This window comes from Podarcis tiliguerta (assembly GCF_965153285.1).
Source record: "Podarcis tiliguerta genome assembly, chromosome: 1".
Taxonomy (NCBI): Eukaryota; Metazoa; Chordata; class Lepidosauria; order Squamata; family Lacertidae; genus Podarcis; species Podarcis tiliguerta.
This window is the reverse complement of record NC_139534.1, coordinates 64,055,728-64,071,268: the sequence shown is the minus strand read 5'-3', so window position 1 is coordinate 64,071,268 and position 15,541 is coordinate 64,055,728. Positions and strand designations below refer to the sequence as shown.

At 40.6% G+C, this 15,541-nt stretch overlaps 1 protein-coding gene across 10 annotated transcripts in view; it reads right to left on the bottom strand.

Moving 5' to 3' along the window:
- The window catches only part of PTPN5 (protein tyrosine phosphatase non-receptor type 5), a 63,294-nt gene that overhangs the window by 46,225 nt on the left and 1,528 nt on the right, over positions 1 to 15,541 (bottom strand). The window contains exon 1 of one of the 10 annotated variants that reach the window (XM_083426006.1): positions 1,828 to 1,941. The exons of the other annotated variants lie outside the window; for them this stretch is intronic. The gene's annotated coding sequence lies outside the window, so the exon portion shown is untranslated. Of the gene's footprint in view, positions 1 to 1,827; positions 1,942 to 15,541 lie in introns of those variants that run through there. 10 annotated transcript variants of the gene reach the window in all.

Here is a 15,541-nt window from a genome sequence, read left to right as displayed (position 1 = left end):
AACTTTAGAATTGGGACACGCACTGAAAACAATCACCAACTACTGCTGATGTCTATAAATTTAAGCTTTGATTTAGAAATAACTAATCATAACAACACATTTTTTTGTCAACATGAGCAAATGGCCCAACTAAAATCGTCCCAGGAAATGATTCTAGCAGTGGGGCAAAAACTTAGTTGCTTTTAGAAACCTGGGGTCACGGGTCCCTTTACCTTTACCTTTACTCTTTAATCTATAGAACATCAATTCTTGTACTGACATTCTGGAAATATATAGTGAAATCTTCAAAATGTTTGAAGAGCTTAACACTCCACCAGAAGTCAGGGCACTTAAAAGCAGAACTAGTCCCTGGTTCGACAATGAATGTTTTCAACTAAATAAATAAATAAATAAATGTGCCAAATTTCCAAAGATAACCGTACCAAACTAGAACCTTCCTACTTTGACGAAAAAAGAAAATATCACCTAGTTCTGGCCAAAAAGAAACAAAAAGATGCCACCCAAAAATGGTCCCAATTGACTTAATTCAAAACAAAAATAACAAAGTGTTTTGGTTGAGAGTATATGGAGGTCTGAAAGCTGGTGACCAACCAGCTGTCCCATCAACTGCAGAATCTAAATTGTCTCAGTATTTCATTTCCATATTTAATTATCTACATAGTAAATTGAATGGAAAGGAGTCCAACAATAACAAACTAGATAAACTAAAGGAGTGGCCAAGGCGTGAAAGAGGAGAAAATTAGAGATATAATTATTGCAAACTGGGAGAGTTGTTTATAAATGGATGGTCTATATTTTTTATGTCTAATAAGGGTTTGACTAAGTAAGCAAGTAAGTGTTAAAACTGAACCTCACATTTAGCTGAATCAAAACGCTTCTGTACAGTAATGGGGTGGGTGGGGTGGGTATAGAGACAACAGAAGGGACAAAAATGAAAAGAGATGGCCCATTTGCAAAATTGCTGGTGCACTTCTAGAACAATAATCCATGAATGTGAAGTCTGTTCCCCAAAGATATCTTAATTAATCACATAACATATGCAATCAATATTTTTATGTCTGAGTCAATATTTCCACCATGAACTTCTAATTATGCTTTGGTCAAACAATTAGGTTTCCTGAAAACTGTTCTGCAGCGTACAGGGACTTGGTTCTGAAGACAGAAACAAAAATCTAGAGAAGGCTCATCTTACTTGCCCCAGGGATCAACATAGCACACTTCAGAGACCTGTCCCTCACTTTTGCTGACTCCCCTGGCACGGCTGCAAACCATTGCCTAAAACACATGGCCACTCCAACTATACAAAACTATCCATTGCAAACATTTTGCTCCATGAAAAATAGGGCAAGGCATGCTTTTATGTATCCTTTACAGAAAGATCAAATATTTCCGCAGTCCAAGTGTGACTGAATATATGAGGAAACCAGTTGCACTTTTGAAATATCTTGTAGATGTAAGGACTTCAACTGCATTCAGAGTAAGTTTCGCACTAGAGGATGTTTACTAATACTACATATGGACAAAGAAAGGCCATTTTATACATCAGAGCAACTCTACCAGGAATCCTTTCTCCACACTTCTTAACAAAAGAGGCAACAATTTTGTGGGGTGGGGGAACCTTTCACAGAAATGAAGGTGGGTAAATAGTGCCAATTGCATTTAAGAATCCAGTATCATGAAGTGAGAACTGTTAAGACTTTTAAGAAACAATCTTAAGCAGAGATATTTATTACTATGTGCTCTGATTCATCCCAGGAGTCACACATGTGCATAATCTGCATGAATAACAAAACTAATCTACAGAATTAAACCCAATAATGTAGCTACCCTCAAATCATATAAGTGTTGACTTTATCCAAGTGCAAGAACTGGATCTCTATGGGACAGCAGTTCACTATGACCAGAGGCAATATTCAAGACAGCATCTTTCAGAAAAGTGGTCACACCACCACATTGTTTTCTTGTAAAATTTAGCCTCCTGGTGGGCCTTCCAGAAGCATGCAGCTGGCCAATGTTAGGAAGAGACTGCTAAGCTAGATGAACTCTTCACTTGATCCTGCAGGGCTGTTATATTCTTAAGCAGCCTATCATCCTGGCAAAAAAATAAATAAATAAAAAGGAGACTCATCATCAAATGCAATTATGTATCAATTATTCCTTCAAAACACAATTTAAGGATGCACTTGCAATCATTTTCTAATACAAAATGTAGACCAATTTCTAAGAAGCCCATTAATATAGATTCTTTCACAAAGAAGGCTCAGAACCAATCTAACAGCAATTTCCAACTGGCACACATTAAGGTGTGAGACAGGAAAGTGTGGGCTGAATCAGATGTTATAGAATTTTCTTCGCATTACCATCCCTGAGAACGTATTTGCTCATACAACCTAATGTGTGACCCAGCTCCTCCACAGATACAGAAATGGACTTGAGGAGATTTCTGAGACTCCGGCTGCACATTTCTTAAAAACATCACAATAACAGGAAATAGAGAATGCTGCAGCTACATCATTAGCATCATATCATATCATATTCACCATGCAAATGCTACCCAGGGAAAGGTTAGAATGTGGCCATGCAGCAGAGTGCTGAATGCTGTGATCAGGGAAAGAAGTCGGGAGGATGAATCTGGGGGTATTTCAAGCGACAGAGTACATCCCCTGGGGGTTCCCAAATCATTCCCATGACATAATTAGTGTTGAAAAATGCATACTATTGTCTACAATAGGTTTAGTGCAAACCTGATTTCAGCAGGCGGCAGGACATCAGGGAAAGCCTCTTTGGGTGTATGTGCTGGACATCCATGCATTATTAGACCCTGAGAAGAAATGTCCCATTCTGCTCAAGCACCTAGCTGTCTAGCTGAGCTAGCAATGGTACAATTCCACATCACAGAAATATAGTTTCATATCTTCTTCCAAGAGGGAACTGCTAGAAGACTTCTCTGTCATTTAAACGTCTGGCTATATGTTGTAGAAGGACTGATAGTTTCACTCATCTATTATACTACTCAGTCCATAGTTGGCATATACCATGTAGCTGCCTACCAATTACCTGCAAAATTATGAAGACCACAAATAAAAGAACCAGATATTAACTCTCAGTGATTCTTTATGAATATTTCACCTACAAACACAACATGCAAACAATACACTCAACAAACACAAAGAGCTACTGACAGGTCTAATAATTTTGAAATCACATTATTATAATAATATTATAATATTTATTATTATTATTATTATTATTATTATTATTATTATTATTATTATTACAGTTTGTAGCTACCTTGGATCATGGGATCCTGCTAATATGGGATCCTGCTACTCTTCCTGTAAAGGTTTCCTGTGGCAGCAGAAACAAAAAGGAGTCACAAATCTGAACACTTCCATACTTGCCTACGGGTAGAATTGCTTTGACACATTAATGCAGACATAGTCAGATGCGTAAACTTTCTCAAGTACTTATTTATTAAGCTAGCTGATTTTAACACAGAAGTTCCAGCTTCATGATGATGACCATCCCACCCTACATTTGTATTCCACCATTCTTCCATCATGGAACCCAAGGTGACATACAGACCCAAGTCTGCTTAGCTTCAGCCAGGTGGTAGCCCAATGCGCCATCATGGGCACAAACAGGGTGGGGTGGGGGGGAGATGTCTCCATTATAAAGTCTCTCTTCCACATAGTATTTTTTTAAAATAGCTTGAATACAGTTGTACCTTGGTTGTCAAACGCCTTGGGACTTGAACATTTTGGCTCCTGAACGCTGCAAACCCAGAAGTGAGTGTTCCAGTTTGCAAACATTCTTTGGAACCCGAACGTCTGACGCTGCTTCCGATTGGCTGCAGGAAGCTCCTGCAGCCAATCAGAAGCTGCACCTTGGTTTTTGAATGTTTTCGGAAGTCTAACAGACTTCCAGAACGGATTCCGTTTGAGAACCAAGGTACGACTGTATTCAATAGTGCATCATCTTATCATTCAGCTGGGGTTATATATATATATGCTGTATCTCACTGTGCTTTTTGCTGTCCAAAACACCACCACAGTCTAACAGTCTAACAAAACTCAGCATACCAATATCAAACACAATAACAGATAAAATTGGCTACACATACTTCATCAGCTCCTGCACTCACAAACTCTCTTTTATTTCATATCTGATGCTAGCTTGTACCACTGGGAGGCAGTGATGGTTTCATAAAAGGCAACATGAAAATCGGCATTGATAAAAATTGTGGGAAAAGATTTCCATTCATTCTCTCTCTTAACCCAGAGCATAACTCTGAGGACATAAAAGATTCCAAATGTACTTCAGCGCATAACGGGATATGGTGTTGCTCCACAACAGTTGCCTTCAAGAGGCATACAGCATCTAAACCTGGAGGGTGCATGTGTAACCAATGGCCACTAATTACGGTGGCCACATGCATCCCTCAGTGTCAATCATTAGCCAAAGAGTTTGCCTGTCTGGTCAGGGTTTGTTTGTTTTTTCAACTATGAAAAGATACTGAATTCCAACAGAAGGGGCAGGATTCAACTAACCTATTCTGTCAGGACAAGGATTTCTATCGGTGCAACAGGTCTTTCCTCCCTTCTCCTCCTGTGCCCCAAATCTGTCCCTGGGGGGTCGGAGTAACCCCTAGAACATATTTAGGGGGTACACAGGGGGAGAATGTTTCATTGAATGAGCAGAAATTCTTGCACTGAGGAATGCTTACTTAGCACTATGTTGGATTCCAACCAAGAATTCAAGAGGGCTTGTCTTACAAACCTGGCAGATGGTCAAGCAAAATCAGCAACCTCTGTGGTCCACCAAAATCAGGATAACAACACTATTTATTTTTAAGATGTTTGGTGGCTTGTGTTAGTTACTGTATGGAAGAGAGCTTAATAGGCTAAAAAAAATATTGATAGCCATTGTGTACTTAAATTAGGGTGTGGGGCAGGAACCTACATTTATATAACTCAACTATCAATCAACCCATATGACTTCAATCACCTAGAAAACATACTTCAAAAGGATATGATTCACACCAGAAGTCGCTTACTATTTAATAGAGGGTGGTTTTTTTACCTGGCAAGTCGTGACTGTGGTTTCTTTTTTTGGGTGGGGGCTAATGTTTCCCAGTTTAAAGTCAGCTTCTATTTTTAAAAATTCATTAACACACACCATATTACACTAGACTCACAGATACTCAAGACAGTAAATGCAAATATCCGTTGGCATCTTTATGATCTTTTTTGCAATCATTTCTGCCACCATACTATCCCAATCCAGACTGCCCATAGTTTGCATTGTTGATACAGTACACAATTGCAGACTACATGGGCATCTTCACCTATTATTTCAGTGAAAGGAGCTGTACAAAGCAATACACAAGCAAGTGGGCTCTGTTCACTGAAAAGCGAAACCTCTTTGGTGGAGGGAACCTAGTATGTGCATTAGAGCTTCCATAACTTTTAAAAATAACTTGTACTCAGCTGCTTTCAAAAGTAAAACTGACCACTTGGAATATAACAAAAGTAAGGGAACAGTTCTGCACAAAGGGCAAAATTCAGTCATGAGCAAGTACTGATGGAAATTATGGAATAGGATCTAGTCACAACAAAAGAGTCAACTGTTTATTTTCATTTATTTAACAATATTTATATATTGTTTGATTGTAAAAACAAACAAACCTCTAAGTAGTTGAACAATAGCAATTCCCCTAATATAAATTAGACTGCTGAAATAAAGAAAACTCGGGGATAACCAGGAATGGAACTGAGCACACCTCAGCCTTGGTACTCAAAATGAAGACTCCACACAGAGTATCATACAGCAACATGTTCTACTACTATTCAAGGCTGTACACCTGTGTATAGCGGCTGAGAATCATGAAGAGTGAGGGTGATGCTGCTGTACTTTGGCCCTGTTTGCAGTCTTCCCATACTTGAAAATCAACAACATATGCCTCTAACAGGGGTGAAAAATAAATGTCAACATGTTTTCTCAAAATAATTTCCTTACTGGAATTTTGCAATGTCACTGTAATTTAAGGTCCCGTTTAGCTTTCAGTGGATAAACCGCATGGTCTTTCATTCCTGCTCTCATGTAATTAACCTCTCAGTGGTCTGATCCTTCTAAAGATGCTGTAATACATCAGGGTACCTTACAGTGTTTACCAGGGTCACTAGCGGGAGAAGTGTGTACACCATGGGCAGCAATCCCTCTTCCAAACCACCTTAAGCTCTTGTTGGGGAGGGGGCTATGCTCAGTCTTGCAGAATTTTCCCTTAAGGCTGCAGCAGCCCATGCAGCTCTGGGCCTGGCAAATGAATTCAGTCAATGAGCAGATTCAGTACTTTTTGATAGCAGCCATAGAGAAGGCAGAGCAGCAGCCTGAGGACCAGGGCAGGGGGGATTTGAAGTTTCATTCTATTTGCAGCTGCTATTTGCGTTTCCAGGGAGGCCTCTGCTGGCACCAATGGGAGCTTCCCTCGAGATGCAAATAGCAGCTTCTATGAAGGGATTCTTGTTGGGACCATAGCAGGAAGAGAAAGAGTTGAGCTTCCTCTCCCCATTCCGTGTGCAATTAACAGTTCTTTCTAAGTCTGGCCCTCAGTATGATTTAATCCTAAATGTTCCTGTTTTAAAGCTCACTCTGGCTGGCAGTATGCAACAGAGAAAGATGGATTGGTTTTGGCTCCTCCAAATTACAGTTAACATTTTCAGACGCAGCAGGCAAAAAGTAAGGGTACTAATTTCCAGAAACTCTAGATGTTCCCTGGGTGTGCCAGCCTTGTCCTAGAATGTGTCTGGCTGCTATGTAAAATATCAGATGATCTATTGTTTGAAAAGCACCAAGTTCTCTCTCTAGGAAATTAGAATTCTCTCAATGTGTTCTCCTGTGTCCAAATTAGGCCAGACACACAATTCATAGCTGGAGATGAGAATTTTACATTTTTTAGGAATGGTGGTTATTTGCATCCAGAGCATCTGCCTGTACTTGAAGCTTCTTAATAGGCAGAAATTCAACATGTAAATATTTCCTCATCACTACATGTTCACACTAGGGAAATGTAGCATCTGTGCTGAATGCTCACCTGTTGCACAGCTTTTAAAGGCACAGCACCCAAGCCAGAGTCCCACATCATTTTGCACAACATAGTGAATTTTACACTATGTACCAGATCCCTGGTACAAATGGAACCCCAAAAATATATTAAACAGCTTGTTTACATAGCCAAGTGTGCCTATGGTTACTGACTCAGGGTTATTCTTCCGCAACTGCTACCTATGTAGGCAAAAATGTCCAGTGCATTCAGCCCTAACTACTAGCTCACTATTAATTCTAAGTGCTGGTTTTGAGCTATAAAGCCTTAAATGACTCAGGACCGCAATACCTCAAGAACCACCTCTTTCCATATGAACCTACCCGGACCCTGAGATCATCTTCTGAGGCCCTTCTTCGTGTGCCTCCTCCTCGAAAGGTCCGGAACGTAGCAACACGGGAATGGGCCTTCTCTGAAGTGGCTCCCCATCTGTGGAATGCTCTCCCCAGGGAAGTTCACCTGGCGCCTTCATGGTACACCTTTAGGTGCCAGGCAAAAAAGTTCCTTTTTAACCAGAACTTTGGTTGATTTGACTGATATCCTATGCCCTTTCAAAATGTGATGGGTATTTGTTTTGACTGTGTATTCTGTGGTTATGTATTTTGATTTTCTTCTGTGAACTGCCCTGGGACCTCTGGGTATAGGGCGGTATATAAATTCAATAAAGAAGAAGAAGAAGTTGCTTGTGTTTGCAGTAAACTCTGCAGAGTCAACCAATATATGAACAGAAAATATTTTCAAAAATTTACCTAATTCTGCTAGGCCACTGTTTTTGTTCTCTAAGTCACTGAGCATTCTACACGCCTCCAGGCTTACTAAAATGCAACACTCTTGCGAACTGCAGCTTTTTTCAGTGCCAAGGGTCTAGGTGAGATTGCAAGAGAAATCTTTGAAACCTGCATGCTGCATCTGCATCTGCATCTGATCACACAAAGGGTTGGGAATGTTTAATGTATTCCAGGTGACAAACAGTACATAAGCTTGCCTGTGTTTCATGACGCAGTCTCAACAAAATGGTATCTGGTCTTGAAATGTTACCCCAAGCCCAACGATGTAGGAGACTAGTGTCAAGGAAATGCTACCCCACACATAGAGCCAGATTTCCTCCCCTCCTTCAATCAGCTCTGAGGGGTACAAGAGAACCCCCAGAACAGCATTCAGAGGGAGGAAAGAGGGTTTGTTCCACTTCGCAAGTAGAAAAGCTTGCACACATAGCTGGCATATATCTGCCTCGAGAGACAATGGAATTCGCCTCTAGGGGTGAAGTCTAACTGATACGTTAACAGCACTGAAGTGACCTCCTCAGGGCACAAACCTAGGCAGTGTGCATGAACCTTGGGCTGCCCAGATGACAAGACCCCCACTCTCAGCCTCGCTGATATGGGCCAAATGCAAGCAGAGCAATACATTTGGCACCAGCTTGGCTGCAGGAGTTGCCAGAAGGAGGCATACAAGGCACCATCCAACTGTCTTAGGGACTCCACAGCGTTTCTCAAAAACTTTCACATGCTAAAGGGATAGGGGTGGGAACCACCCTAAATTTCAGGTGCACAGCTTTGCAAGCATATACATGCAAATTATATCCATTACTTTTAAACGTTCTGTTGGTTTATTGGTGCCATTTATTTATGTGATGACACACACTCACAAATTGCTTTTTCTCAGGTAGCCCTCTTTGTGGTGTGCATGTGCACACATGTAAAATGCATGAATTCCAGTTCATAATGGAAGCTAGACACTCCAGGCACTGCATTTTAAGGCAATTACAGTGTTTTTTCCCCTCTGGTGCTAAAAGCCATTTTGGTCTGCAGCCTTGCACCTTTTATATATCAGTGGTAGCATATTATAATTGCCTAGCAATGCACTTGCCTGGGGTGCTTTACCAGTAAAAAGCTTTCAAGTGTTAATTTGCTGGAAAAAGTAGATTTCTATTATACAGTGGAAAGAATGGGTCACCTTAAGTTTTACAGAAGTTGTGCAGGCTGTACAAACTAAAAAAAAAAAGTAGGCTTTTATTTTTAACGACTTATCAAAATTCAAATATTAACATAAACTCTGCCTCATCATTTTTATTCTTCAGAACAGAAGCCACCCATTGGGACCTTATGGAGGAATTCAAGTTCAACATCACTGGTCCATCAGGACAATATTTCAGTTTGCCACACAAAGTGATTCCCATTCTCCTTCCTATCTGTGTTGCTTTGGAGGTTCTTCTGGATTTGGGAGAAGTGTACAGAGACCATGGGGTGGGAAGGGGAAAACCCCCAATGGTAGTCCTTGCATAATCTTCCACTAGCACAGCGCAGGGCTAGTTGAATCCTGACCAATAGAGAAGCACTGAATCACTTGTGTTAGTGAAGCCATAACAGCTAGCAAAGGTAACAGAAAAACAAGTCAGTCCTTAGATGCTTCATATTTAGCTCAGTGTAGAAGCAGAGAAACATGTGATATTTTAAAAGTAGTGCCACTTATCAGACATGGATTCAGACTGCAATCCTATACTCCTAGATACGTGTGTGTATGTTTGATTGAACTAAATGGGTTTTATTTCTGAGTAGACTTACATAGCTATGCATTGTAACGTAGAACTCCCCTCCCTCTCCAAAACAGGTCTGGAATGGGAGCAGGGTTAATAAAAAATGGTGAGGGGGAAAATTCCCCAAAGTAATTGTACGTCAAATCATCTGCAACATGTTGAAAATGTTTTAAAACTCTGCATTTCTCATATTTATTCATAAGATTTAGGAATGCATCACACATTAAAGATTAATAGCCATAACTAATCCTACACATGTTCACTTGGAAGGAAATTCTACTATGATCAATGGGACTTATTCACTGGTGTGTTTAGGTTTAGAAACTAGTAGCATGAATGGCTACAGCTGTCTGGCTTCCATACGTACAGTGAAACAGGGATGGTATACAAAGACTCCTGAGTAAGCTTGGCAGTCAGGGAATAAGAGGAGAGTTCCTCTTGTGGGTCAGGAACTGGTTAACAAGAAGAAGAACTGGAATAAATGGACAGTTCTCCCAATGGAGGAATAGAGAAAGTGAAGTCCCTGCTGGATGTCCTTTGTAACTTGTTCATAAATTATCTAGAGTTAGGACTGAGCTGTGAAATGGCCATGTGTGCTGATACTAAATTGTTCAAGGTTCTTAAAACAAAAAGGTTGTGAAGAGCTCCAAAATAACCTCTCCAAACTGAGTGAATGGGTGGTAAAATGGCAAATGCAATTCAATATAAACAAGTGTAAAGTGATGCACGTTGGGGCAAAAAAAAATTAATAAATAATGTTGCATATACACTCATGGGGTCTGAACTGGCAAAGTCTGGCAAGGAATGAGACCTTGGAGTCATAGCTCAGTGAAGATGTTTTGGATTTATTTGACCCTCTTGGCTTTGCCTTTCACCTTTTTAAATACCCCCCAATCCTTTCATTTCTGGGCAGTTTCCTCTTTTGATATCACAAGCTACCATGTTGGATTTACTTGGCGATTGGTGATTAAAATGTACATTTAAATGTACAGTGGTACCTCGGGTTACAAACACCTTGGGTTACAAACACCTTGGGTTACAGACTCCACTAACCCAGAAGTAGTACCTCAGGTTAAGAACTTTGCCCCAGGATGAGAACAGAAATCGTGCAGCGGTAGCGGGAGGCCCCATTAGCTAAAGTGATATCTCAGGTTAAGCACGGTTTCAGGTTAAGAACAGACCTCCGGAACGAATTAAGTTCGTAACCAGAGGTACCACTGTATATTTAATTTAATAGCATTATGGTCACTGCTCCCAATTGTTTCAGCAACACTTGCATATTGCACCAGGGCTTGGGTGCTACTTAAAGATTAGGGCCCAGAGTTGCTATCTCTCTAGTCTGTTACATGACCAACTGCTCTAGGGCACAGTCATTTAGGGTAACAAGAAATTTTACTCCTTTGTTGAGGCTGGAAGACATATGCAGTCAGTCTATGTGACGGCAGTTAGTTCCTTAATTTCATTCTTCATAGTAATGTATAGCATACAGCTCTTGAGATGAGAATTTAATAGCACAACTATGTAACACATTTCCCAATACACTAAGCAGTAGGTAGCTGCTACATAATAAGTCTCTGCTTGTATTGTATCAACTGCGCTGATAGCATGTAATGCATTTTCTCAGTACTGTAGTTCTGAACTGCAAGTGTGTGGAGTAAAATTGCTTAAATATATGAATCAAGACTTCCTATTGCCTGGGATTCCCCTTGTGTTAAAAAGAATAAATGCTCACGCTTGTGCCTTTTATGCAAAAGTCTGTGGAGGTTAGAAAAAGTCAACGGGAATTAGAAAAGCTAATTTGGTTATTTAAGGAACTCGGCTGCAATTCTGGCAAGCAGAATTTTGAGTCTAACACAGATGCAGATTTGGCATCTATTGTTTCTCTGCTCCCTCCTCCCCCCACCCCCACTTTCCACCTGAAAACATCTGGAGGAGAAAGCGCAATACTAGAGTGCTTATTGGTGAGGGTTATGGTGTGCCAATGTACTTTACTCAGTGACAGAGAGAGCCCACTTACTAAATGGTAGGGAAAAAATTGTGCTACATCTTATTGTGGCTACCAAATTATCAACCACTAACATGCAGAAGGTGAAATACTCTTCTGGAATTGCACACAGGCGGGGTTCAGATTTGGGAAGTAATAGTGAAAATACCACAAGGCAGCACATGGAACCACTACTACTTGATCCCAGCTTGGAAAAATGAAGATAACCACCATACCAGTTTCTTAAAAATACACATCCTGCTTCTGCATAATGTGTTTATGTGGTAGTGGCCAGGGGTGGGGTGCATTTGCTAATGCAGTACAATGCTTTGATCTCTGCGTCACTGTTTACAATATCTTTTCATGGGCATTGGAAGGAGTGTAAGCAAAGGAATGGTTATTTTTATGGCTCGCTGCTGAACTGTTTTAATGGCTGGAAGCTGTGTTTTTAATCTTATTTAATTTAACATTTATAGTGTTCTTTAGTTTTTGTCATTTATACTTCATCATGGGACCCCATCATGGAATGAAGAGTGACCATTAATTACAAATAACAGTAAGGCACCAAATTACTTACTAAAATGTTAGTCCAAGTTCTCCAAGTTTCTTTATAGAGTAGACTATGAGTTCTTCACATCAGGTGCTTTTATGGAATTTTATGCAAATCTATTATCGGACCTTTGAGCTTCCTAGTGAAAAATCTAGATTTGGTGTCTCCTCCTTCCTCTGCATGGAATCCTGGAGCTTCTGGTCTCAGCAACCTTATGGACATAAGGATTTTTCTAATGGTTTTAGGTGCATATCTGATTGTTTTTTAGAAGTGGACACCAGAAACATGAATCTGCCATCTAAGCCAGACTCACCAGAGAATCTGTACTTATTTGCAGTATAGAAAACTTGGGCATTCAAGGCCAGCATTGTGTCAGAACTGGGTACAGCCACTGGTAAGGGCAAGATAAAAGAGGAAAATAAATTGCAGTAGAAGGGTTGAAAGGCAAGCAAGCAGGTTGACTAGTCCAAGACAGCAAGTTTCTTCCATTGGCAGTCTAAGCAGTGAGAATGTAAAGAAATGACATGGTGTACTATGCAATGATAATTGTACTTAGCTCAGCCGTTCCAAATCTGGGAGACTATTGCTGTAGTGGAGTCCCTGCAGTTCCATATTCTTCAGGGCTAGATACAGTGTAGTTTCCCCCAAACTGGGGGTGGCCAATACCGTTGCTGGGATACAATTATCATGCTCAGAAAAGTCCTGTTGGATCAGACCAAAGGCCCATGTAATCCCTGGAATCTTCAAAAGGATTTTTAAGTAGCAAGGCTGGGAAATGCTTCTGTGCTTGAGATTTTCGACTATTACTATCAACAAGAGTATCAATACTGATCTAAGCAGAACTCAGAGTAAGGCTATGTCTTTAAGTGGCACTTTACACCTGTTATTACACCAACATGTAGTGCTGCCATCCACATTATTTTTGTAGCCACTGCCAGAACAAGCCACACTGGGTGGCCTTAAAAGAAAATTAGACAAATTTATGGCAAAAAAAATGCTAACAGTAACTACAAGCCATATAGAATCATAGAACTGTAGAACTGGAAGTGACCTCAAGAGTCATCTAGTCCAAACCCCTGCAATGCAGGAAATATTTGCCCAGTGTGGGGCTTGAACCCACAACCCTGAGATTAAGAGTCTCATCCTCTACCAACTGACCTATCCCAGCTGACATGATGGCTATGTTCTACCACTATTGTTGGAGGCAGTATATGCCTCTGAATGACCACTGCTGGGAATCACAAGTGGGGAGAGTGGTGTTCTGCTTAGATCCCTACTTGGGGGCTCCCATTAAGCAGCCACTCAGAGTGGAATGCTGGACAAGAAGTGATGTTGACCTGTTCTTCTTATGTTCCTACTGCCACAGAAGTTACCTGGACTAGGTAGAAAAATCACATGGAATGTGGGAGTGCAACACAGTATGGTGGAGGCGGGAATACATCACCACAAAGGAAGTGCAGTGGTACCTCAGAAGTCAAACGGAATCCATTCGACTTCCAAAATGTTCAGAAACCAAGACATGGAAGCTGCGGAAACCGCATCAGACATTCAGGTTCCAAAGAACATTCGCAAACACGTTAGCGGCGTTTGGAGCCAAAACATTTGACTTGCAAGGTGTTCAAGCTCCAATGTACGACTATACTTCAAGCAACTTCCACAGATTAACATTAATGCTTAGACTGAGCTTGAGAAGTATATTATGGTATGGCAAAACCTAAAGCCAGGAAATAGTCTCACTTCAAGGATTTTTTTAAAAAAAAGAATATTTGCTCATTATACTGTATACAATTGTCTCATAAAAGCCTACATGGCTCTGAAAACATAACCATAACAGATGAATATAGGATTGCCATCAGAGTAAATATGGTTCTGATTAAAGTAGGGGTTTTTTAATGACCAAATTTTTAGTCTGTCACAGGAACATATGTGATTGCTGTATAAAACAAAAGGCTACCAGACTTCCCTGTTCCATCAAGCACTATGTCCATATTGCAGCTCCTATTGCAAAAACATAATGGATGAGGTTTAAACATCTTAATTACCAAAAACAATTCCACATTTTAAAAAAAGACCCATAATCAACCAATAAACCTAGCATTGCACATATTTCAGCAGATGCTTTCCTTTTCCTCTGCCTTCTCCCCACCCCCATCTCTCAAGGATCTCTCAAGATGTGGGGACTGCCTTCAAGGATTGTCTAGAATACTGGAACCACATAACAGACAGGCAGATAACATACAAAAGTAGACAATAATGGAAAAGCATAGTCAAACTAATTAAGGTTAATTAAGGTCTCACTCGCTTTCCATTTCCACCATATTCACAGATGCATATTTCTTGCAACCAATTTGAGGTGGGCCCAGAATTGCAGCCCTTCGCCATATATATAACATACACTGCTCACTTGGATAGAACCCCTGTCTTCAGACATGCAGGCAAGTAACCCTTTCCAAAGCATCTGGATTCAAACAGGCTCTCACTTGCAAGTTATTTGTTTTAGTGGTCTAATAGAAAACCTCTTAGACCAACTGCAAGATCTCTCACAAACAGGTACCAGACAAGAGAGAAGCTCTCCTTTTTTGACAACAGCTTTCATATAACCTGTACAAAGGACATTACAAAAAGGTTGCTTTTTGTCCCCATTGCTTCTACTGGAGTTGCGCTTCTCTAGATCATGAGATGCCAAAGACATGCAACAAGCAGCATTTTTTTTTTAAATGCTGACTTTTAATTAACAAGGTGAAATTCTACTGAAGTTCTGCATGCATCCCTCAGAGACCTATGACTCTAATACACACACACACACACACACACACACACACCTCTTCTTATACAATAAGAAAAAAGCTTTACGGGAATAGCAGAAACATAACAAAACAGATTTAAAAATTAAAAATCCAGAGCAGCAAGTTATCAACCCCTCAGGAAAAAAAAAACAGCTGGGAGGCTTTTAATGTCTAATACCTATTCCAAAAACCCAGGTCTTCTTCAGCCATAAATAAACGTGTGCCTAACTTTGGTACGTTTAAATTAGATAGATCATAAAAGGAAAAGTTGGGGAAATAGGATCACGTTGCTGGTGTTCCTCTAATATGAAACTTAGGCGATTTAATCAGAAACAAAATAATAATTTTGCCTGTTGGCTAACAAAAAAAAGTCCCTTCCTATAAGACTATTCACTTTGCACCAGCCGCAGCAGCCTCCCCCCGCCCCCCCTCCAACCATCCAGCCTTTCCCGCGATGTGGCCGGGCTGCCGCACAAAGGTCGCAAGCAAACAGCACTCCGAAGCAGTGGGCTTTCCACTACCTGCGCGCTACCAACCCAGTAGGGCTTTCTCAGCATCTAGCCTGGTCAGAAAGTGATGGGCT